The sequence below is a fragment of the Mustela lutreola genome, chromosome 4 (genome assembly GCF_030435805.1).
Source record: "Mustela lutreola isolate mMusLut2 chromosome 4, mMusLut2.pri, whole genome shotgun sequence".
NCBI lineage: Eukaryota > Metazoa > Chordata > Mammalia > Carnivora > Mustelidae > Mustela > Mustela lutreola.
Genome location: NC_081293.1, coordinates 163295927 through 163321823, shown reverse-complemented (window position 1 = coordinate 163321823; position 25897 = coordinate 163295927). Strand labels below are relative to the sequence as shown.

At 37.2% G+C, this 25897-nt stretch overlaps 1 pseudogene; it reads right to left on the bottom strand.

Annotated features, from left to right (window-relative positions):
• LOC131830203 (V-type proton ATPase subunit E 1-like) overlaps positions 1–25614 on the bottom strand; it is a 148881-nt pseudogene extending 123267 nt beyond the window's left edge.
• Positions 25615–25897: the final 283 nt, after the last annotated feature.

Sequence of the window (25897 nt, the reverse complement as noted above, 5' to 3'; positions counted from 1 at the left end):
TCATTGTAAGCATATCATTTCAAGTGTGCTTATTTTGGAAGGTTGAGTTAATATAGTGTGTACATTAAAGAATACACATTATAAGAGTGATCTTTTCAAATGTCATCTTAGAAGTACCATGACAGTAAGTGTCAATGGTGGATTGCAACTTCAGGAGTGATTCCTGATTTAAAAGTAAGACCATTCATCCTTGTCATTGCAAGGCAATTAATGTAAATTTCATTTCCATATTCTTGGCTTCATTTCTTTTCATTCTTAAATCTTGTAATCACTCCTAGTAATACTCTGAAAAGATGACCTTAAAAGTGATTAACATATTTATTTAGAATAATAGAGCAATTGCTTGTTTATTAGTGTTGTGTTTGAACAAATAAACAATAGATTAACCTAGGAACAATGTTTTTCAAAATAGACAATTGGTGGACAATGCTAATAAATGTCAGAATTCTTAAAGGCAAAGTAAAGAATTTATCGAAATATTAACAGAACCTAAGCTTTTGGTAGACACTTGACAGACATTTAACAGTTAGATGTCAATAATGTCATAGCTCTATCATTTCTTTGTTTCCTTATAGTTTTCCCTGTTTTCTTCCTTGATTTTTTTTATCTTTTTTTTTTTCAGAAAATACTCATTTATGCCTGAGGATTTATTAATGTCTTATGCTATAAAACTTCTATTCCCATAGGTTCTGCAAACTCTCCTTCCAACCTTACCCTCTTTCTCATTTCTTCTTGGTCTCGTTCTTATGAATCCTTCCTCATCTACCCTTCTTATGATGCTTTTCATTTTTTCTGGCATCCTCCACATGACTTGTCACATCTTTTTCTTGTTCCTTCCATATCCCACTCTTCAGCAGAACTTGCAGCTCTTCTTCTATCTTGTATCCCTTTCTGTTACACTGGAGCTCGTTCTTTCTCAATACTCAAAAACCCTATTTTTTAAGTACAACCCTAATTTGATTTCCTGCTCTTTGAGAGGTCACATGTAATTGCATCTGTTACAGCCATTAGAAGAGATGCATTGCACAGAAATATTTTACATTTCAGAAATTTGCACTTTCTCTCCATTTCTAAAACTCAGTTAATGAGTTTAAAATCAAACTAAAATTTATGGTATATGTCCTATCTTTAATAATTCCCTATCCCATCTTAATGATTTTCATTTTCATGCCCAGAATAATCCTAAATAAGGAGTTTCTTGTTTATTTTACATTCAACAATAAAATAATACTAGTTAACACTAAACAACATATGTTGGTCCTTTTTTTAAAATTAACAGAGCATTTACTTTTATGAAAATAAAAACATCAGCATCAGAAACACATATTCAGTATATTCTTCAATGTCCAAACTGACATCACTTAATTCTTCTCAATGGGCTATAACATGAAAACTGTTATTTTTAAAAATAATGGACTTTAATAGAATATGTGCTCTTTGCCAGGTGCTATCCTAAAAGTTTTGAATGTGTTAACTAAGTATTCACTACAACACTATAAGGTATATATTATTTTTATTCTATCTTATACAGATAATAAAACTGACAGAGAGCATGAGTAACTTCTTCAGGGGTCACTTAACTGATGCAACCAACCCAGTGTCCTATCGGATCCAGAGAGCCTGCCTTCAGAGGCAGCACACACAAGATGCTCAAAACTATGCCTACCCTCCCTTGTAGTCTACAAAGGTTGATAGGTACTCTTTGTTCAGTGAATACTCAGTAAATACTCAGCAATAAATGATGAAAGTTAAAAATGTAACTTAAAAAGAGGGAGAATTGGTTGGTTTTGCTTTTCTCATAGTTCAGGATGGCCAATTAACTCTCAGAAGACTAAAAGAAAAATATTCACATGTTTTGTGTGAAAAGACACAAATAATGCAAGCATCATATAAATTAAATCAGCCATGATAACCAGTATGTACCTAAGTTTGAGTCATATACTGATTCCATGAAAATGGTATCAACAAACTTATAATCTTGCATTGATTATAATGAAGGATGTTTGATTACATATATACATATTTATACAGAGGATTTTTCCGCATTAATATTTGACCTAGGTTCTTTAATAAACCTATTGCAGGGGCACCTTGGTGGCTCAAATGGTTAAGCAACTGCCTTCAGCTCAGGTCATGATCCTGGAGTCCCAGGATCAAGTCTCACATCAGGCTCCCTGCTGGGATGGGAGTCTGCTTTTCCCTCTGACCTCTCCCCTCTCATGGTCTCTCTCTCTCTCAAATAAATAAATAAAATCTTTAAAATAAATAAACCAATTGCAAGGATTTCTAATTTTAATTATGTGTCATTTATTTTGGATTTTATACAATCCATTGGATATCCAATTCAAAATGAAATATATTATTCCTCACTGATAAAATATAGCTGAAGACACTAAATATAGAAGCTTATACTTACCACAACATATTTATAAAACTGATATATTTGAAGTGTTTACTTATAACAAATACACAGATTTTTTAAAATTATTTTTATCATAATAATGTAATAACTACAACTAACAGTCATGGAATATTTACTGGGTATTAAACATTATATTAGTTCTTTCCTTGCATTACAGAATTTCATTCCTAAAACAACCTTTTGTGATGGGTCCCATTATTATCATCACCTAAAGGAATTTTCACAATATTAAATAAAAGCAATAAGTAGCAAGAATGTAGACCATTCAGAATGTAAACCAGCATGAATGATGGAGTAAAATTCTGAAGGATTTTTTCTGAGTCCAGTCTAATGTTGGGGAAGATCTGGGGAGAATATTCTGGGGAAGACTCATATAGCCAGGATAGTATTGGGGACATTTAGAGGACTCCAAGCATTCATTATTTACCAACTGATATCCTTCACGAAATGATTTTAATGTGTTTATAAAAACCATGCTGTTAGTTGCAAAGATGTTAAATAATAAAATAAAAATAGTTCCATTAATCTTAATGGAAAAAAAAAAATATGGTGCATTTCATCCCAACGAAAACACCCAAACAATGTTCAAAGAGAAAAACTGGAACAGCTAAAAGAACATGCAATACTATGATAACTTATTATATTGAACAAAGGAGGAAAAAAAATTACTGAATAGCAGGCGGAGGTAGGTGGAAAAGGGCACAAAGACATCACATCAGGAAAGGAAATAATACGAAAGGAAAGAGCCATGTGATTGACTTTCAGACAGGTAAGCCTTTTGGGAGGTACATGGTTATTCCACACTCAAACTCCAATTGCACTTGAAAAGAGTTATAGCACAGGGGAAAAAAAAAAAAAAAAAAACAAACTTGAAGCACAAAATAAAGACAAAATCTGAGAGCACTTCAAAATAAATGAAACTAGTGTGTGCTCACAACAGACTGAAGTGTCAAAGAAGCATCTACCTCTTTATACCTCTCACTTCAAAGCACAGAAACATGCTAACATGGTGACTGGAAATCGTTTTGTAGAACCAAAAGACAATGTTTTGAAAAAATTAGTCAATATGTTTCTGCCTGAAACTTAAGTGTCAATATGTTTAAAGTAGATAATTTATTAAGTTGTAGGTTGAAAAAGTACTAGACTAAAACAAAGCAGTCATCTGAAAAGTGGTATAACTTTTTAAGAGTCATTATGACTCAAAAAATTGAAGAGTGGGCAATCAATACAGTCATATACATAAAAGCTGAGTATTAGAACCAATCATTCCCATTTTCCACTAAGGCAAATAAGATTGTGCAAGGTTAATTAACCAAACCTTGGTCATGAAGGTAGTAAGATACTGTCAGTACTTCATCCCCCTGTTTCATATCAAAGCCTGTGTTCTAAATAATTGTGCCATGTGTCTATAATTTCCTTGTTTATGTCTACTGCCAGCATTTGAATTTTCTATCAAAAAGTGGTATAAGTAAATTATCATATTTGCAAGGCTCAGCTTAATATACAGGTGAAGTCAGAGCTTATCTGGTGAGCAGATACCAAAAAGACCTTTCTTACAGTATTTTCACAGCTAATACACTCCTGCTAGTGACTGAAATTCTACCACTTGATGTTCTTCTCATCGGATTTAGAAATTGTCCCCAATACAATGTATCCTAGGATAAAAACTGAAGGACATTTTTATCATACATAAATACCACATAAGATTTAACTAACCAATACCTTTCTGAAGTAAGGCCATGGAAAGAATGCAGAAATATGCAACTGATAAATTATTGAACACTACAGCTGAAACTAATGATGTACTATATGTTGGCTAATGGAATTTAAATTTTAAAAAAAAGAAAGAAACAACAAAAAACGAATGCTGACATATGTGTCAGAAGACAGAAAACCTGGGTTTTGGTTCTGCCATGGCCACTTACTGACTGGCATTGTTTATGTCACCTGACCTTTCTGAACCAAGGTTCATTATGTATGGGAGTTAACAAAGTTAACATGTTCCATATACAAAAGCTTTATTTGAAATACCAAAATAAGGAAAAGCAGGAAAGTGTCTCTGCTCAGGGAAGAAAACACAGAAACTGGAAGAGAGGTGCTATCAGGCAGGGAGAAGAAAAGCAAATTCCATCTATTCTACAATTTTGTTTCCAGATGGCCATGAGATTTAATGTACAAAAAAAAAAAAAAAAAAAAGAAACAAAACTAACTTACTAAATGACAAAATAAAACGCAAGTTTTTTTCATATGTTGTCCAGAGCTAGTTCTCTTGTTCTGCTTATTCTAGAAATGCAGATTCCTTTAAAATAGAAATCATTCTTGCATATTGTTTACAAATACAAATCATTTCTAGGATAGACACTAAGTTCTAGAAAGAGAGAAGGAGAGAGGGAAGAAGGGAGGGAGAGGGAGGGGAGGAAGGAAAAAGGGAGGAAGGACGAGAGGTTAGAGAAGAGATTTAAACATGAATGCTTTGAAAGAGGCAATTTCATGTTGAGAGTCCCTGCTGTGGACTTAGGCTTTAAACTTCTGCTGTCACATTATTCCTCTTGGGTTATGGGATTTTTACTTGCCAACACTCATCCTGAATGCTGAGCCATTTAAAAATCATTCATTCATAGCTTGGTAAGCAAATAAGGTCAGAATATTTTCAGACAGATAAATTATGACTACCACCTTACCAGAGTTGTCTCAGCTGGACTGCTGAATGAATTTAAATTAATCTCAGTCAGTTTTAACCCACTGTAGATATGACCCCTAGGCTTTTCTTCAATAAAAATCAGTTGCAGCAAAATAACTTTTCTTCATTAGTGAACAGTCATAAGTCGACTGTGTAGCTGCTGGTTAATAAGCAATGAATTGTCCTAAGGGTGCCAAGAGCACAAATTGTGAAACACCGGAGTGTCTGTCCTCCAGTTTTATTTCAATGTAAACCTAAAGTTAATGTAAATTTTAAGAAGACCATATAACATGGGGTACCTGGGTGGTTCAGTTGGTTAACTGTTTGACTCATGGTTTTAGCTTAGGTCGTGAACTCAGGGTCCTGAGATCAAGCCCCAAGTAGGGCTCCACGTTCAGCATGGAGTCTTCTTGGGATTCTTTCTCTATCTGCCTCTCCTGCTCATGCTTTCTCTCTAAAAATAAGTAAGTAAATCTTTAAGAAAAAAAAAAAAGCCATATAACTAACATATCTATCACTGTGCTGTATTTACCACAGTTGATGCTTAAACTAATATCAAATATAACTTGAGAAATAATGGCAATATTTTTAAAAATTATGAAATGTTACAATACCACCCATACAAACTCATGACTCCAGTGAGTTATAAGAGAATATTCTGTTCATTATTGTGCTTTCCATGTGTTATTAATCAACCATAATTTAAAATGTCTGCAAATCTTCGCACTTGTGAAATCTCCCACTATTTTTTTTTCCCCTCCTAATTTCAGTGAAAAAGCTTACATACCAAAACATAAACTTTACTCTTCCAATTTAGGCCCCATGAGTGATACTCAGAGAAACTGAGAGCACACCCCCTAGCTAATAAGAAATAATACTGAAATTTTGATAACCTTGTACATAATTTTTGTTCCTTTAGACAGAAGAAGAGATATGTGAGTGAAAAAGATATTTTGTTGCCCAAAGGTATCAGTTAACATATTGTATTAGTAATGAATATATGAAATAGCAATCTACTAAAAAGGCCACAGGTCTATTGCAAAAAGTGTCTTTACAAGATCCCCAAAGCTAAAGAATATTACTGAAGGCCTAGATCCCAGAATATCCATTGTATTCATACTTGACCTTTCTTGTCTCACCAGCCAAAATACCTACCAAAGCAAACAGCAATTAAGAATACATGTGGAGAAGAGGGGCAAGATGGTGAAGTAGGAGCCCCTGTTTCAACTGGTCCCCTAAAATGAGCTAATTATCTACCAGAACACTCTGAACACCCATGAAATCAGCCGGAGATGTGGGATTACACACTTCTGGATCTCTACGGGGGCAGAAGTCACCAGTGGAGAAGTAAATCATACCGGGAATGATCGGACTGATATCGGAAGATAAACAAAAGGGGGAGAGAGCCACCAGAGCGACCCACTGGAAAGTAATACCCCAATATGAAAGTGCCCTGTGATTGGGGACCAGCATTATCTTGGAGTCTGGTTAAAAGCACTCAAAAAGAAGGGCGCCTGGGTGGCTCAGTGGGTTAAGCCGCTGCCTTCGGCTCAGGTCATGATCTCAGGGTCCTGGGATCGAGTTCCGCGTCGGGCTCTCTGCTCAGCAGGGAGCCTGCTTCCCTCTCTCTCTCTCTGCCTGCCTCTCTGCCTACTTGTGATTTCTCTCTGTCAAATAAATAAATAAAAATCTTTAAAAAAAAAAAAAAAAAAAAAAAGCACTCAAAAAGAGCAAAAGATCTTAAGGGGAAACTGGTGGAACCAAGTGGTCAAGGGCATGGGCCTAAGCCCTTGGACCCAGGATAGCCACCGCCAGCAACCCCCTGTGCTACAGAGAGTACAGCTGAGCCCCAGGTTTTCCGGCTTGCATCACGGCTGGGCTGGGCTCACTCCAGCCCTCACATGAGGCAATCTGATGACAGTGCCAGCCTGTGTTCCCTAGAACCTTTACTCACTACACTACCGGGATGTGACCCATTCCTTGCTGACCCTGAGACAGCTCCATCCTGGTCTTTCCATCCTAGCGTGCAGTCTCTAGGACAGGCAGAGGGTTGGGACTCTCCCAGCCTCAGCGAGATCACAAGAGTTGGCAACCTGAGGTCTGCAGTCCCAGAAGAGACAGACACCAGGAACAGCAGCTTGGACCAACATTGTTCACGGTTTAGGCACGGGGGTGCAGAGATAAGCAGGAGCTCCAGGCGCCCCCTGAGATGGTGGCTGGGGATGTGCTCTGCCTGCAGCAGGTTGCACGGCTCAGCGGAGTTTGCAGAGAGGGAGTCTGTGTTCTGGACCACACATAGGGGAGCAGACTGAGGCTTCTCTCTGAAACAGAGGTCTTGGTATAGTTCGCTTTCCTCTAAACCTCCAAAATGCCTCAAAAAGCCACCAAAGGGAAAAAAAAAAAAAAAAAAAAAAAGGAAAGAAAGAAAAAGAAAAAAAAAAAAACTTCAGAGAACAAAGCCTGAAAAACCGGTTTCCAGAGCCCCTTGACAGGGGGCAGAAGGACTCAACCCAAGCTAGGCTTCCTGAAAAACAACCTGGCAGGCCCCAAGCCCAGAAAGCCAGCCAAAAGAATGAGAGGACAACAACCACAGAGTCCCCGTAAAACCCCAATATTGGGGGAAACAATATATTAAGCTCCCAGCAATGCCCTAAAACCTGTATATTTCATAGATACAACTTTTATTTTTATTTTTAATTAGTTCTCACTATCCTTGTTCTGTTTAATTTTTTCAACCTATGTAACACCACAACGAGAGGTTCAATACAACATATTGCATAATAACATTTAACTTGAACTTTTTTCATACAGATACCTGTGTTTTTCTTTTCTATTTTTTTAATACACATATAGATATAAGCTTCAAGGTAATCCTCTTTCCCTAATCAATACTACCCCTATATATACCAGTTTTAATCTCCCTTTATATCTGGGAAGTTGAGTCCTTCAACAAAGATATCAAGATATACCCAGGAAGAATCAAAATAACCTTCCTCGCCCACACTGAGGATTTATAACCACCCTCCCACCTTTTTCTTCTGTCAGTGTTTCTGTGTATTTGTTTTTGTTCTGGTAGTATGTAAATCTTATCCTTGGGGTTCTTTTTGGCTAGGTTCCTTTTTTTTTTCCTTGTCATTTACTTTTGTCAGTCTTTTTGTTTGTCTGTTTTTATTTGTTTGTTTAAAATCTTACCTCTGTGGCCCATCCTGGCTTCGTCTTCTTTCTTTTTTTCTTTCTTTTTTTTTTTTTTTTTTCTGTCTCTCTTTCTCTCTCTCTTCTTTTCTTTTTTCTTTCTTTTTGGTGGTGACTTCCGATTGCTCAGAAGTGTTCCAGGGTGCACCTTGCCTGGATCACAGTTGATACATTCAGCTACACATCCCTTCAACCACCTCTCACCAAAATGACTAGCAGGAGGAACAGCCAACAGAGGAAAAATTCAGAGACTGTGCCTTCTCCATCAGAGCTATTGGATATGGAAATAAACAGTATATCAGAAAGGGAATTCAGGGTAACAATTACTCAGGCAATGCTAGGTTGGAGAAAACCATTAATGACAACATGGAATCTATAAGGACAGAAGTGAAAGTTGCCCGGGAAGAAGTTAAAAATGCTATCAATGAGATCCAATCTAATCTAAATTCTCTAACAGCTAGAGTGATCGAGGCAGAAAACAGAATTAGTGATCTAGAGGACAAACTGACAGAGAAGGATCAAGATGAGGCCTGGAACAAACAACTTAGAATCCATGAAAACAATTAGGGAAATAAATGATGCCATGAAACATTCCAACATCAGAATTATTGGGATCCCTGAGGGGGAGGAGAAAGAAAGAAGACTACAAGATATATTTGAACAAATTCTCCATGAAGATTTTCCCAGTCTGGTGAATGGAACCAGCATTTGTGTCCTAGAAGCAGAAAGATCACCCCCTAAGATCATAGGATCTAGAAAGACCTCAAGACCCCCGATTGTGAAACTGATGAATCATAATTTTAGACAGGAGCTCTTGAGAGCAGCTAGGGGGAAGAGATTCCTTAAGTAAAGAGGGAGGTCCATCAGAATAACATCAGATCTGCCCACAGAAGCCTGGCAAGACAAAAAGGGCTGGCATGATATATGCAGGGCACTAAATGAAAAGAACATGCAGCCAAGAATAATTTATCCAGCAAGACTGACATTCAAAATGGATGGAGAGATAAAAAGCTTCCAAGACAGGCAAGGTTTAAAAGAGTATGTGAACACCAAGCCAGGACTACAAGAAATATTAAGGTGGGTTCTATAAAAGAAAAAAGAACTGAAAAGTTTCATAGAACAGAAATTTACAGAGATAATCTATAGAAACAAGGACTTCACAGGCAACATGATGTCAATAAAAACATCTTTCAATAATCACTCTCAACGTGAATGGCCTAAACACTCATACAATGGGACAGGGCTGCAGATTGGATAAAACGACAGGACCTGTCCATACGTTGTCTACAAGAGACCTATTTTGAACCTAAGGATACATCCAGACTGAAAGAGAAGGGATGGATAAGCATTTTTCATACTAATGAGCTTCAAAATAAAGCTGGGGTAGCGATTCTCATATCAGATAAGTTAGATTTTAAATGAAAGACTGTAGTCAGAGATATAAAAGGACACTACCTCATTCTTAAAGGGTCTATCCACCAAGAAAATATAACAATTGTAAATATTTATGCCCCCGATATGGGAGCAGCCAACTACATTAGACAACTATTAATCAAGATAAAGAGTCATATTGGTATGAATACATTAATAGCAGGGAATCTTAACATGCCACTCTCTGTAATAGACAGATCATCCAAGCAGAAAAATCAATAAAGAAACAAGACCATTGAATGACACATTGGACCAGACGGAACTCATAGATATATACAGACATTCCACCCTAAAATAACAGAATACTCATTCTTCTCGAGCACATGTGGAACTTTCTCCAGACCAGACCATATACTGGGTCACAAATAATCAGGGCTCAACAGATACCAAAAGACAGATTATTCCCTCATATTCTCAGACCACAATGCTTTGAAACTGAAACTCAACCACAAGAAAAAAGTTTGGAAGGAATTCAAACACTTGGAAGCTAAAGACCACCATGCTTAAGAATGTGTGGATCAACCAGGAAATCAAACAAGAACTCAAACAATTCATGGAAACCAATGAGAATGAAGACACTTTGGTCCAAACCCTATGGGATATGGCAAAGGTGGTCCTAGGGGGGAAAGACATAGCCATCCAAGACCCCCTCAAAAAAACTGAAATATCCAGAATATACCAGCTCTCTTTACACCTCAAGGAACTGGAGAATCAACAACAAATTAAGCCAACCCCACATTCAAGAAGAGAATAATCAATATTAGAGCAGAGATAAATGAGATAGAAACTAGAGACACAGCAACGAAACTAGAAGCTGGTATTTTTTGAAAGAATCAATAAGATTGATAAACCATTGGCCAAACTAATCCAAAAGAAAAGAGAAAGTACCCAAATTAATAAAATTATGAATGAAAAGGGAGAGATAATGACTAACACCAAGGAAATAGAAACAATCATCAGAAATTATTATCAACAACTATATGCCAGTAAGTTAAGCAACCTAGATGAAATATATGCATTACTAGAAACCTATAAACTTCCAAAACTGAATCAGGAAAAAACTGACAACATGAGAAAGACCAATATCTAGTAATGAGATTGAAGCAATGATCAAAAACCTCCCAAAAAACAAGAGCTCAGGGCCTGACAGATTCTCTGCAAAATTCTACCAGTCAAAGAAGAAATAATACCTATTCTCCTGAAGCTGTTTCAAAAACATAGAAACAGAAGGAAAACTTCCAGACTCTTCATGAAGCCAGCATTATCCTGACCCCCAAAATGAGCAAAGACCCCATCAAAAAGGAGAATTTCAGACCAACACCCCTAATGAATATGGATGCTAAGATTCTCAACAAGATCCTAGCTAATAGGATCCAACAGTACATGAACGACATTATCCACCATGACCAGGTGGGATTTATCTATGGGATGCAAGGGTGGTTCAACATTCGCGAATCAATCAATGTGATAGAACAAATCAATAAGAGAGAAGAACCACATAGCACTCGCAATTGATGCAGAAAAAAGCATTTGACAAGATACAGCATCTGTTCCTGACTAAAACAATTCAAAGAATAGGGATAGAGGGAACATTCCTCAACTTTATAAAATCTATCTATGAAAAACCCACAGCAAATATCATCCTCAATGGGGAAAAACTGAAGCTTTCCCTCTGAGATCAGGAACATGACCAGGTGCCCACTCTCACCACTCTTGTTCAACATAGTATTAGAATCCTAGCAACAGCAGTTAGCCAACAAAAAGAAATAAAATATATTCAAATTGGCAATGAAGAAGTCAAACTCTCTTTGCTGAGTACATGATACTTTATATGGAAAACCCAAAAGACTCCACCCCTAAACTACTAGAACTCATACAGCAATTCAGTAATGTGGCAGGATACAAAATCAATGTACAGAAATCAGTTCTTTTCTTTTACACTAACAATGAAAATATAGAAAGAGAAATTAGAGGGGCACCTGGGTGGCTCAGTGGGTTAAGCTGCTGCCTTCGGCTCAGGTCATGATCTCAGGGTCCGGGGATGGAGTCCCGCATCAGGCTCTCTGCTCAGCAGGGAGCCTGCTTCTCTCTCTCTCTTTCTCTCTCTCTCTCTCTCTGCCTGCCTCTCTGCCTGTTTGTGATCTCTGTCAAATAAATAAATAAAATTAAAAAAAAAAGAGAGAGAGATTATTGATTCCATTTACTATAGCACCAACAACCACAAGATACCTGGGAATAAATTTAACCAAAGAGCTAAAGGATCTATACTCGAGGAACTACCAAACACTCATGAAAGAAACTGAAGAAGATACAAAAAGATGGAAGAGCATTCCATGCTCATGGATTGGAAAAATAAACATTGTTAAAATGTCTATACTGCCCAGAGCAATCTATACTTTCAATGCCATCCCGATCAAAATTCCATTGGCATTTTTCAAAGAGCTACAAAAAACAATCCTAAAATTTGTATGGAACTACAAGAGACCATGAATTGTTAAGGAAATGTTGAAAAAAAACCAAAAAACTGCGGGCATCACATTGCCTGATTTCAAGCTTTACTACACAGCTGTGATCACCAACACAGCATGGTACTGGCACAAAAACAGATACAAAGACCAATGGAACAGAGTAGAGAGCCCAGATATGGACCCTCAACTCTATAGTCAAATAATCTTCAACAAAGCAAGAATATATATACAGTGGAAAAAAGACAGTCTCTTCAATAAATGCTGCTGGGAAAACTGGAACAGCTATGTGCAGAAGAATGAAACTTGACTATTCTCTTACACCATACACAAAGATAAATTCAAAATTGATTAAAGACCTCAACATGAGGCAGAAATCTATCAAAATCCTAGAAGAGAACATAGGCAGTAACCTCTTCTACATTGGCCAAAGCAACTTCTTTCAAGATATGTCTCCAAAGACAAAGGAAACGAATTCAAAAAAGAACTTTTGGGACTTCATCAAGATCAAAAGCTTCCACACAGCAAAGGAAATAGCCAACAAAACAAAGAGGCAACACATGGGATGGGAGAAGATATTCACAAATGACACTACAGACAAAGGGCTGATACCGAAGATCTATAAAGATCTCCTCAAACTCAACACCCAAAAAAAAGACAATCACATTAAAAAATGGGCAGAAGATATAAACAGATGCTTCTCCAAAGAAGACATACAAATGGCTAACAGACACATGAAAAAGTGTTCATCATCATTAGCCATCAGGGAGATTCAAATCAAAACCACATTGAGATACCACCTTACACCAGTTAGAATGGCCAAAATTAACAAGACAGTAAACAACATGTGTTGGAGAGGATGTAGAGAAAGAGGAACCCTCTTACACTGTTGGTGGGAATGTGAGTTGGTGTAGCCACTTGGAAAACAGTGTGGCGAGTCCTTAAGAAATTAAAAATAGAGCTTCCCTATGACCCTGCAATTACATTACTGGGTATTTACCCCAAAGATACAGATGTAGTGAAAAGAAGGGCCATCTGTACCCCAATGTTCATAGCAGCAATGGCCATAGTAGCCAAAGTGGAAAGAACCAAGACACCCTTCAATGGACGAATGCATAAAGACAACATGGTCCATATATACAATGGAGTATTACACCTCCATCAGAAAGGATGAATACCCAACATTTATATCAACATGGATGGGACAAGCAAAAAAAGCCAATTATCATATGGTTTCACTTACTTGTGGAGCATAAGGAATAACACAGAGGACACTGGGAGATGGAGAAGAGAAGTGAGATGGGGGAAATCGGAGGGGGAGACAAACCATGAGAGACTGTGGACTCCGAGAAACAAATTGAGGGTTTTGGAGGACGAGGTGGGTGGAGGGGTTAGGTGAGCCTGGTGGTGGGTATTATGGAGGGCACAGACTGTATGGAGCACTGGGTGTGGTACATAAAATGAATTTTGGAACACTGAAAAGAAAATGGGGGGGAAAAGAACACATGTGATGTGTTCCTTCTCTTAGCACTCAGACTTTACCTGCCAATTCTCATCACTGCATTTTCAGGACAGAGAAACAAAAATTCATTGGTAGCACAGTGACAAAATCAGAACCCTTTTTGAAATGTGTTTCATAACTCAATATGAAATTTTTTTACACAAAAGATTTCTGAAATTATGGACTTCAAAAGAATAATCTGAGTTTGCAAATATAAAACTCATGTTTAATTACCTTTCAATCATATATACATGTGTATGTGTGTATTATGTGTGTGATACACAAACATGTACAGTGTAAAGATGTTATTTTACATGAGCAATTCTTTTATGGTTGTGATTTTTCCATTTTAATAGAATTCAAATTAACATATGGATTGCATAACAGGTACAGATATTATCCCTAACATGGTCAAGTACTAAGTGAATTTTTTCCAAAAACAATGAAAATTAACAGCTTTTCAAATATGTTTGTCAGGTCTCAAATTTGCTTAATATGTATTTTTCTGCTAAAATTTAGCCAATAGGTGGTTCTCATTTTTCAGTAAAAAACCTATACAAAGTTTATTTAACCTTATAAATCTCCCTGTTAAAATGGTACCCAGTATACTTCATTTTCCAGAAAGCATCATGCTTTAGCCAGGTAGAAACATACATAGATTCTTGGAAGGATCTATAAGGAAAATGCCAGTCATGGGAAATTCAGCCCCTATGGCAGTATCAGCCAGGGGAAATAGTTTCAAAACTTTACAAGAAGGCCTTTCAGCACTCTTAAGTGGTAACTTCCTATTCTTCTTTCCCCTAGGATATCCTGAAAATATTCCTCAGAAGGGATTATTCACTATTAAAATAAATTGCTTTCAGCTGTGAATATTTAATTACAAATAATGAGCAGCAAAAGATGGCATGAAATGTCTCTTCCTAGTGAACCAGAATATGAGTTTGGTCTGGTGTCTGACGAAGGTAGGTAGAATCAAGACCAAATCATCAATTAAATATTTGGCAAAGTGATTTAAATAAATGTCCAATGGGAATTATTACAAAAAGGCTATATAATTTAATAGGATATGGAGTTAAGGAAACTGAAACTCTGAAGAAGCTCTCACAGGATTACTACAAAGGTTTCCTTGTCAGCTGGCTAAGTAAAGCCCCTGGAAGAGTGCAAGACCTATGTGGTGTGTTTGCACTGACAGCTGGAGGACCAAGGGATCTGTTCAGGTGACAAGGCATTGATAGTGTGCTGGAAAGGTGTGGCATGTGGCACCACAGGCAAAAGAAACACATGGTACCAAACATTGTTCGAAAAGGGTAATGCTAGACGATATTATGTATTATTTATGAATGTACATATATGTGATAAGTGTTTAAAAATACAGACTAGGAAGGACAAATCCCAAAGTCCGAATAGCAATTACTCCTGGAGAGGAAGAGAAGGAATATGAAAGAGGAACAGTCTCTTCACTATATTTACAATGTTTTATTTAAAAAAAAAAAAAAAAGGATTTCCTGGAAGTACGGCAAAAGCGATCTGAGAGATGATGGGTAAAATAGCTTTCTGAGCTGTGTATATAAATTTTCTGGAGGATAAATTAAAAGAGAGAAGATTGGGTGCCTAGGTAACTCAGTCTGTTAAGTGCCCAACCTTGATTTCGGCGCAGGCCATGATCTCAGGTTTGTGAGATCAAGACTCGAGTCCAGCTCCCTGCTCAGTGGGAAGTATGCTTGAGATTCTGTTTCTCCCTCTCCCTCAGTCCCTACCCCCACCTCTCATACTCTCTCTCTCTCTCAAATAAATAAATGTTTAAAAGAAAAAAAAAACAGTCTGACTCTTGATTTCAGCTCAGGTCCATCTCAGGATTGTGAGATCAAGCCCCACACTGGGCTCTGTGCGGCATAGAACCTGCTTTAGATTCTCTTTCTCCGTCTCCATCTGCCCGCCTTCCTCCCCCCACCTAAAAATAAATATAGATAGATAAATAGATAGAAGTTTGATTATGAGGAGGAACAAAGACATGAGAGTTAACAAGATACTAAAGATACTAATTATTCTACCAAATTAATGCCATTCCTTAAAAACATTCCACATTTTCTACATCTCTTCTATGCCAATGTTTTCCTGAAATTGTATTGTCCACCCACCAATATCTCTGCCCACCCCCCCCAAAAAAAGAATCCTACATTTCCTCAAAGCCAACTCAAGCATTAATTTCCATATCAGGCCTTACCTTAATTTCTAAAAGCATGAAAAGAGAAAATGTATTTTCTCTCTCAATACTCTATGTGCTTCCTCTGGCCCATATTTAATGGCACTGATAAAATATTACTATTATTTACTATATCAATATGTATTTTTATCCCCAGCCAGAATGCAACACATGGTAAAAACCTGCTTATGGAAAGTACCCAATGGATGTTTTTGACTGAAAACTTTGTTGTATTTCAGTACAGTTTTCTTCACTATTTCAGTTTTTCAGAACCAGTCTCATTTAAAAAAAAATATATATATATATATATATATGTCATCTGTGAATATAAATTTATGAAAATAAAATAGAATAATGCAATACAAGAATATGTCTGGTGTGTGGAAAGAAATGAAGATATAACCAGGCACTGTAGTTACAAAGACAATCTCTTTTAATCTTCAAAACAATTACTAAGCATAAGTTCTGTTTATTTCTCCATTTTATAACTGGGGTAACTGGGACTCACTGAGAGCAATAACCAAGTTTCTACAAGTAGTGAAGTTTGAGCCCAGAGCCTTTCCCTTCTTGATTTCATTCTCTGTCTCTCCCTCACCCTACACACACATATCCTGCTGGACACCTCTTGATCTTTTTAAAGAAAATGTAGAACTGGTTAAAAAACAAAACAAGACAAAAAATAAAAAACTGTTGCAATATCTAATCAAATAACTGATTTCATTAAAGAGGGGGATTAAAATTACTTCACATCTATTTAGTGCTTTAATGTCATTTCAAATTTCTCCATGTCCATCATTCATTTGATTCTCACAAATTATTAAATTTATTTACATATAATACATATTAATGATTCTCCAACAAAGATCAATACAAATCCTCCAAACGTTGCACAGTAGTTTCTAATTAACACAGACCTGTTTCGTTACTTCGCCATAATCTATTTCATCCTCCTTTATTACATAATGTGTTTTACCTTTTGGACCATTCTGCAGAGTTCATTGCATATTCATAAGGTTTATGTATTTTGCTACTGGACAGAGTCTGTATCTTCAAAGTATTGGTTCTTCATTCCTCACCCTTCCCGGAAATTTTCCTAGAACTGTAATTTACACATTTTCTTCATGATCTCGGATAGTTGGCTTTAAAAGCCTTAAAAGCCTTTTGAAGTAGCAAAGTCAGATACTAAATGTCATGGTGTCATCTCCTCTCTATATCCTTCATTTAGGCTAAAACTGTGCTCTCAACCCAAAACTTCTGTTACCTTCACCCACTGCTCAGAGTGGGAAACAGCACACATGAAACATTTACTTTATTTTAGTGCCCTTAAAAGTATCTTCCTAGTAGGGATATTGTGAAGGTTAAGTAAAATAGCACATATAAAAATATTAGAGTAAGGTTGTACAGCAAATGCTCAGCAAATAGTGACTATTAATTTATTATTTTTGCCTTATATCTTAATAACTTCATTTATAAAACTTATTTTCTTATTTATAAGCACAGTCATATGTTACATCTTTCTGAGTAATAACTTTCCTCCTTTTCAAGCTTTTCAATCATTCAGGATTAAATATCCTTATAATATCTTTTTCATAGTTTGGCTTTTTGTTGTAAAATGTTCCATTTAGTAGAATACTTTCTTCTCCCATTTCAATAATAGTGGAAGGAATATGAACTTAAGCAATCACTGCCATAAGTTTTCTGCCTTAATAATGAAAAACATCAGACCCTAAAAACGACTTTGTATCAGTCAGACCAAGCTTTCTTTCTTCTTGTGAATTTACCTTCTAATTCTGCAATTATATTCTACAATATATACAAGGATTATATTATATTCTACAATATATACAATATATACGCTGGAACATGAGGATTAAATCAGATGTTATACATGAAATGCTTAGGATCACATCTGGAAGACAGTAACTGCTCATCAAAAGTTAACATTTTGTTGTGGTATCATTACATCTGAGCAATGACATGGATGGAGACCTCAGTGCCTAGAACCAACAATACTCCTAGTACTTGGGTGGGTGTCTATAAAAGAGCTTTTCCTTTGAGTCCAAAGATATGCCCACAGTAAGTAGGAGCAAAAGAGAAGCAAAAGACATAATGGTGAATGAGAAAACTAATTTTCAAAACAGAAGATGCAACTGTAGATTCCTAGCATGATAAGGGAGGTAGTTAGCCTTATTGCAAAGACCTGGACCCTCCACATGATGCTCAGGGGCTCTGTCAAAAACAAAACAAAACAAAATAAAACAAAACCAAAAAACCCAGTTCTGATAGTTATTGCTTTTTTTTTTTTTTCCTATTCTCAGGGTTTATTTTTCTTGAGATAGCATAGTAAACATCTGCTTAATTCTCTCCCTTGACAGAGCTTAGATTTGTCCTAGGAAGTGCATCTTCTGGGGTGCCTGGGTGGCTCAGTCGGTTAAGGGTCCAACTCTTGATTTCAGCTCAGGTCAAGATCTCAGGATCCTGGGATCAAGTTCCATGTCCTGCTCTGTGCTCAGGAGGGAGTCTGCTAGAGAACTCTCTATCTCTTTCTGTATCTCTCCCAGCTCTCAAACCCTCTAATATATAAATAAAATATTTTTTAAAAAGAACTGCATCTTCTGTGTCAGTCCCTCATCTCTTTCCCGCAGTGTCAGTTAAGAGAAGTTCTAGAAAAATCTTTAATACCTGCCTGAAAATGCAAGTGACCTAGTTTCTAATATTTTCTATCACAATTATTAAATATCAATACCATGCCTTGCTTAATAGACTTTGCTTTATTACGCCAGAAATTGCACGTTTCTCCCATATGCTGTTGAAGAAGGCAGTCAAAGGTCTGTCCCAACAGGCCTTATGATTTCGGTAGAGCTTTGCCGTGGGGCCAGAACCTCTAAGCCCCACACTATTTTTCCACAGCTATCTCCCACAGCTCAAATCCTGAGACATAATATCTTTTATTGTCTATGTCTTCACCCTTTGGTTAACTCAGTCAGCTATCCTACAGAAAGAAAAAAATATATATCTTACTTTTGTGTCTGCAAGAGCTCTGAGTTAAATTTTCCAAAATTTCTTCCTGCTTACCTTCTTAACCTAAGCTGTTTTTCTTTCGAGTTTCACATTATCGTGTTTCAGTCATACTAACATGGATGAGATAACCTTTTCTTACATCTCTGATCACTTTGCCCTATCTCTGTACAAAGATTTTTATGGGTAGTTTATTTTTTTCAATTTTTTCTATTTGTTTCTGAGTATACACTTTTCATTAACTACTTCTGTAGCTATAAATACCTATTTTACTATCTAAAAATTTTTGGCTTTATTTCTTCCCTTAAGATTTCATGTTTTAATTTGTCCTACTATTCTAATCTCTTCAGAAGTGAGCAAAGAGAAACATGTATTTCATTTTTATGTATGTATGTTTTATGTATATTTATTGAATTATAAAAATGCCACCTATAAGATCTCTGCTTTAAAAATTTTGTTATGATTTATTTTATAACAAAGATGATGACATATATTCTTGTAAAATTTCCAGACACATGAAGAAAGGTTTATATTCTTTCAGTAGGAAGCACATCTCTCTCACTCTGTTTGTGTGTGTATTTGTGTGTATGTGCCTTGTGCCTAAGAATTTGAGCTTGAGCAAACACATCTCTTTGACTCATCTTAGTATAACCAGTTGTCAAGTTTTTACCCTATATACGTCTCTTAAGATGGTATCCCCTCTTATAGGAAAGAGAATGAAGTATAAAGGGAATCTTAGTAAGGCTGTTCTGGACGTTTCTAAGAAAACTCACAATTTCTAAATGGAGGCTTTTCTATGACTGATCACTAGTAAATGGGCCCCACAGAAAGATGACTTGGTCCAACGCTAGGAAGGATTGGAGATTAGAGTACTATAATGGAATTATACAGTTTTAGTACTTGAAAATATCTTGAAGATCATCTCGTCTCTCACTGGCTGTCTCTCTCACACACACACACAGACACACGCATTTTACTTCCTCTTCTCGACTAAAGGAATCACATGATTTCTCTCAAGATGTTTTATCCAAAGTTCCCACAGGCCACCAATATGTGTTTTACAGTGTACAACATGAAAATGTCACTTTCCCTAAATATAAGTTGTCCAATTTAGTCATCTGTTATACTTGGTAAAAAAAAATATGTGACAAAATAGCACCATATGTGTTTAAACATAAGAAGGAATCCATCAAAGTTAGGTCTGGCAAAAGTAAGTATAATACATAAGGGAGGTAAATCTATGCCATAAGAAAAAAACATTTTGTAAAAGTATTGCGAGCATTATTTGTTAAATGTAGAGGAAATGCAGATGGATGATACTATCTAGTTGCTAATATCTGAAACTGAGGTATCTAAATGAGCCATAGCAAATCTGTGCCTATTCACCTGAATTGCTAAAATGCAGTATCTCCAAGGATTTATTGTCGATTTCGATTGACCTTTATACGAATCAGGGTATAATACATAAGAGGAAGCTACATCACACCCCACATCATTTCTTCTTTGGCAGTGCCAAAGAAATTAATCCCTTGTTGCTTTTAAATAGTGGAAGTAAATACATGTGAGACCACAATATAATCTTAAAGAAAAAACATTTTCTCTTCAGCAAGATACATACATTAAAGTGAACTGGCATGCACAGAAAGAACCAGCCCCTGAGTTAATAAGATACAGCTGCTTCTTTTGGAAACAGAACGATGGCTGAAGACACCTATGTATGTGATTCGCATCAGACATCAGCCATTATTCTCTCATACTTATTGGCTCAGTGAGCAAGAAGTCTCATAATTTTGAATTAAATTGACCAGATTAGTTCTTTACCAAAACTCTGATACGATATACTTGCTAAATTATTAGTCATCTCTTCAAAGCCACCATCACAATACTGTGTGGTTTATCATGGAGGTACCTTAGTAAACTAATCTGGAAAGTTAAAAGCTGAATTTCAAAAATGTTAAAACTATCTACAGGAGAACAAGGACTTGTTTTTAAAAGAAAACAGTGTTATTTAAAAATGTTCACTTTTGGGGTACCTGGGTGGCTCAGTGGGTTAAAGACTCTGCTTTCGGCTCAGGTCATGATCCCAGGGTCCTGGGATCGAGCCCCACATTGGGCTCTCTGCTCAGTGGAGAGCCTGCTTCCTCCTCTCTCTCAACCTTCCCCTCTGCCTACTTGTGATCTCTGTCTGTTAAATAAATAAAATCTTAAAAAAAAAATTAAAAAAATAAAAAAATGTTCACTTTTATGTTTCATAGGTTAAATCATGAAAACAGAACAGACTTCCATTTGTGATAAATAATTTTATAGATTTCTATGGACCCTTCAATATTAATGATATACTGTCAGCAAAAGACACAGATCAATAATTGAAATAATACAGTTTTTTCCAGTATCAGAGACAGGCTGTATGTCCTATAAACATAAAAAAAGATTAACAACAACAACAAAAGAAACAAACCAACAAAAACCCTACGTGTCATTCCTACATACCTTACGGAGCACAGGGTTATTTTATCCCATAACCCATACAACTATACTAGTATTTAAGACCATGGCTAATCTGAGATATAGTTAATTTTTCTCACACACCTGGGAAGAATACGAAGGGTAAAACTAAGACAAAATTCTAATGATGATCAGTTGCAGAACCAAGGCGTCCAAATGCCCATAAAAGATGCACATAAAAAAAAAAAAAAAGGGTCTGGCTACAAGCATGATTCTTTCACTATAGCATCAGGAGATCATTGTATGAGCCAAGTGGAAGACTCTAACAAAGATTCTCATTTAAAAACAGACACCTGGGCCAAGGACACCACTAGAAATTTAAGGAAATCCAAAAGGCACAGCAATGACAATTGAACCTGTTTAAATTCATCTGTAATTAATAAGTATAAAAAATAAAATACACCACTTCTTCTCTTCTAGATCAGCAAATATGAAGACTGAAAATACCTAGCATTAGAAACGGCATGAAGAATATCTATCCCACACATAGTATCAGTAAGAAAATAAGGCATTTTTCTTCTGGCAATTTCATTACTAAAAATATATCTTAAGGAGAAACATAAATACGTATACAAAAATTTAAGCAAGAAAGTTCAGAGGAGCAATTTTTAATATCAGAAGGAAGTAATCTATGGGGCGCCTGGGTGGCTCAGTGGGTTAAAGCCTCTGCCTTCGGCTCAGGTCATGATCTCAGGGTCCTGGGAACGAGCCCCACATCGGTTCTCTGCTCAATGGGGAGCCTGCTTCTCCTCTCTCTCTCTGCCTGCCTCTCTGCCTACTTGTGATCTCTAGCTGCCAAATAAATAAGTAAAATCTTTAAAAAAAAAAAAAAAAGGAAGTAATCTAAATTTCTATCAATTAAGAACTATCCTGAGTGATCTAATCTCCATATTAAAATGATTAAAGAGTATCGATGTTTATTTGAGTCTCTCTCAATTTACTGTTCCCCTTACAGCCATGTGCCCCCTCCCCCCACATTTCTCAACACTTGTTAAGTCAGGGCATGTGACAATTATGAATAATGAGTATTGAGCAGAGGTTATGGCTGACATGCCCATGTTGAAGTATATAAGAGCCAGTGTGTGAACATTCATCTCACCTCTACTCCTGACATAGAAACTGTATTTCTAAATAGCCTATCTACAAGGCAAATGTTGGCTGAAACATTAAGTCACTAATTGGAAGATAGCTACTGGAGCCACAACAGACTTCATGAGATCAAAAAACAAACCTAAGTGTGTTGTTAGGGGGATTTGGTGATTTACTAATTACTGTCATAGAGACTAGCTTACGCTAACAAAAGTGAGATACTACTATAAAATAAAAATTTACAGATATATATATATAGTATATGTATATATAAAATTGGCTTAGTCATCAAGTGGAAGGTAGTAAGAAAACTATTTCCAGAGACCAGTGAAATATTATATTCATGTTACAGTAGCAAAATATTTCATAAAATCGAATACTTGGTAACTTGAAAAAGACTCTATACCTAACGAACTTGTAGCTTTGGCCCAATGGCTATGATGACTGAATGAACTAAACAGTGTGTGTTAATCGCTAATTGATGATGTTTGGCAAGTATTACAAGAAAAGTGAGATCAAGATAAAATTAGTACCAAGGAAGGTAGTGGAAAGCAAGCCCTCAAAATGAAATCTTAACGATAATTATTTTTGTCCTTGATCTTGAAAAAAGAGCTGGTACCCTTGCTTATGGCAATGGGATGCTAGTAATCCATGGTGCTCTGCAGTATCATACTTAATCAATGAACATCTGTGACTGATTGTGAGGATCTGCCGATTCAAGTGCTTTGAGATACTGAAGGGTGCTGCATGTTTCTGTTCCATAATTGTTTAAAAACACTGATAAGGAAGAGATATTTCTGCACCACAGAGTTTGCAGAAAGAAAATGACAAGTTTGGATTTTGAACATTCTGATTTCAAAGTAAAAAAAAAAGATTCCCAGAATATTTTTTTTTAAGATTTTATTTATTTATTTGACAGAGAGAGATCACAAGTAGGCAGAGAGGCAGGCAGAGAGAGAGAAGAGGAAGCAGGCTCCCTGCCAAGCAGAGAGCCCGATGTGGGACTCGATCCCAGGACCCTGAGATCATGACCTGAGCCGAAGGCAGCAGCCCAACCCACTGAGCCACCCAGGCGCCCAGATTCCCAGAATATTAATAAACAAGTGGCACTGCTTAACTTCCAGTGAGACAGTAGTGGTAATTATTGGAATAGGATATAAGCATGAAGTCATAATCTGAATGCTAAGAACATGGGTTTTTTGGCTTTTAGTTTTTGACCAGTGTCTAATCAACCATAGTCCTTAGATATAAAATATATGAGCAGCATAGTAAATATTATTTGCTATGGTCTAAATGTTGTGTCTCTTCAAAATTCATCTGTTGAAATCCTAATGCCCGATGTGAGGATATTAGAATGTGGGGCCTTTGGTGATTAGGTCATGAGGCTGAAACCCTCATGAATGATAGTAATACCCTTATAAAAGAGGCCCAAGAAAGCTCCCTCACTCCTCCCACCATGTGAGGACACAATGAGAAGTCTACTGGAAAAGGATTTTTATCAGAACCAAATCATCTGGCACGCTGATCTAGGATTTCCAGCCTCCGGAACCATGAGAAATAACTTTCTTTTGTTTATAAACTACCCAGGTGTTTTGTTAGACAGTCCAAACTAAGAAAGTACTTTATATAGCAGGAAAAAAAAAAATAGGTCTAGTGACCAAACAGAATTGAGAAACCAAAACTGAAGTCACAGCTGCTTAGCCAGTATTTATAGATCCAAGAGTTCACAGACGCAAACTGTGATTGATAGGAAGGCTACTTCCCGTGGAGGAATGACCCTGAATAACTGCCACACATATTGTAAAGTTTTCTCTTAGTCTTCCCAAAGGTATTTACCACCATTTTCTTTGGTGACTGGTACATGGGAAAAAGGAGACAGCCATGCTTTTAAAAAGGTACTAAATACAGGCTCAAAATTGGTATTCATTCTTGAAGGCCCCAAAATGCCACTATATTCTGCAAGTCAAAATAAGCATATAGTGATAATATGATAAATGGTGTTTTCATCCAAGTCTGTATGACAGTGAACTCAGTGGGCCTAAGGACCCATCCTGTGATTATATTCCCATTTCCCAGGTGCATAGTGTGAGCAGATATACTTAACAACTGGCAGACACTGCTTCTTACCTCATGGAATATGGGCTATTAATATGAAAGGCAAGACCAAGGGGACTCCCACAGAACCTCTGCTCCCTCCACCAAACACCCAGGGAAGCTGGGAGTAAGAGCCACCGGCTGAACACAGGTGGATCTCCGCAGGTAACTATGTACAGCCATAAACTCAATCAAGTGATTCCACCAATTTCAGCTGCTATTTTAGAAACAGTATCTTTAAAAAACAAATTAGCAAAGCCACTGATACCTGGTATGAGTGAGTTTCTCTGCATTCTTCTTTCAGCATCTGGACGGTGGGGATGCATGAAGCCATTGAAGGCAACAGAACAAGTGACATGAGGGAGTTCCAAGAGGGTCACGCTGATGTCTAAGAAATGTTTACCATCTTCTTCTGGTGCCCTGACTTCTCACAGTCCCAGGGGGCCTCCAAGGCCCTGCGGCTTCCTGGGGCCGCACTCTATCATATTCCTGCTCTCTCCCCACAGCAGTCCAGAAGACAGCTCGCCTAGCACCTTCTGCTTTCTGTTTTTTTAAAGATTACTAATAGTACACTGATACGTAGTTGATCTTCTGCTAGAAACCGGACATACCCAGAGTTTAAATCGAGTACAGCCAGTATTCTGTCAAAGGCAGAGGAGGCTGCCCTTGAGTGAGTAAGGCAGGCTGGTACAGTCCAGGACCGTGGACTTCACAGCAGGGAATAAAGAAGGGCTGGCGAGGAAATCGGTGTAGGTGTTCACTGAATGCTGCCTCTGTTTCATAACCACTACGGTATTCTCATTTCCAAATGTGTCAACTTCACTTTCCACCCCCTGACATTTAATCCACTGATTTAAATATATATTGTACATGAGTTACAAATCCTCACCTCTGCCACTCTGCTGGAGCTTTTCCAAAAGAGTCTCCATTTCTTGCTTGATCTTGTTTCTCCACAAGTAATGCGAAGTTACTGTCAGTGTTGAGGTTAGAACTGAGGAGCTGCTGGTCGGTCATCTGGGCTAAGCAGCGCCAAGGCCAATGGAGGTGCCGTGGAAGTACCTCAGAAGGGGAGGTGGACACCCACACAGAGTCACAGCAGTGACACGTGACCATGGCGAGGTGGCACAGGTGCGGCGTGGTCACTTCCCACAAGAAGAACAAGTCCAAGTCTGCCCACACCAAGACAGGAAAATGGGCGAACTGTTCCCATAGCCTCCCACTGAAGTTGTGCAGGAAGAGGTCCCGGCCCCTCCCTGCCACGGGCTGCCCTGCCCACAGGTGTTGTGGTCCCGGTGTT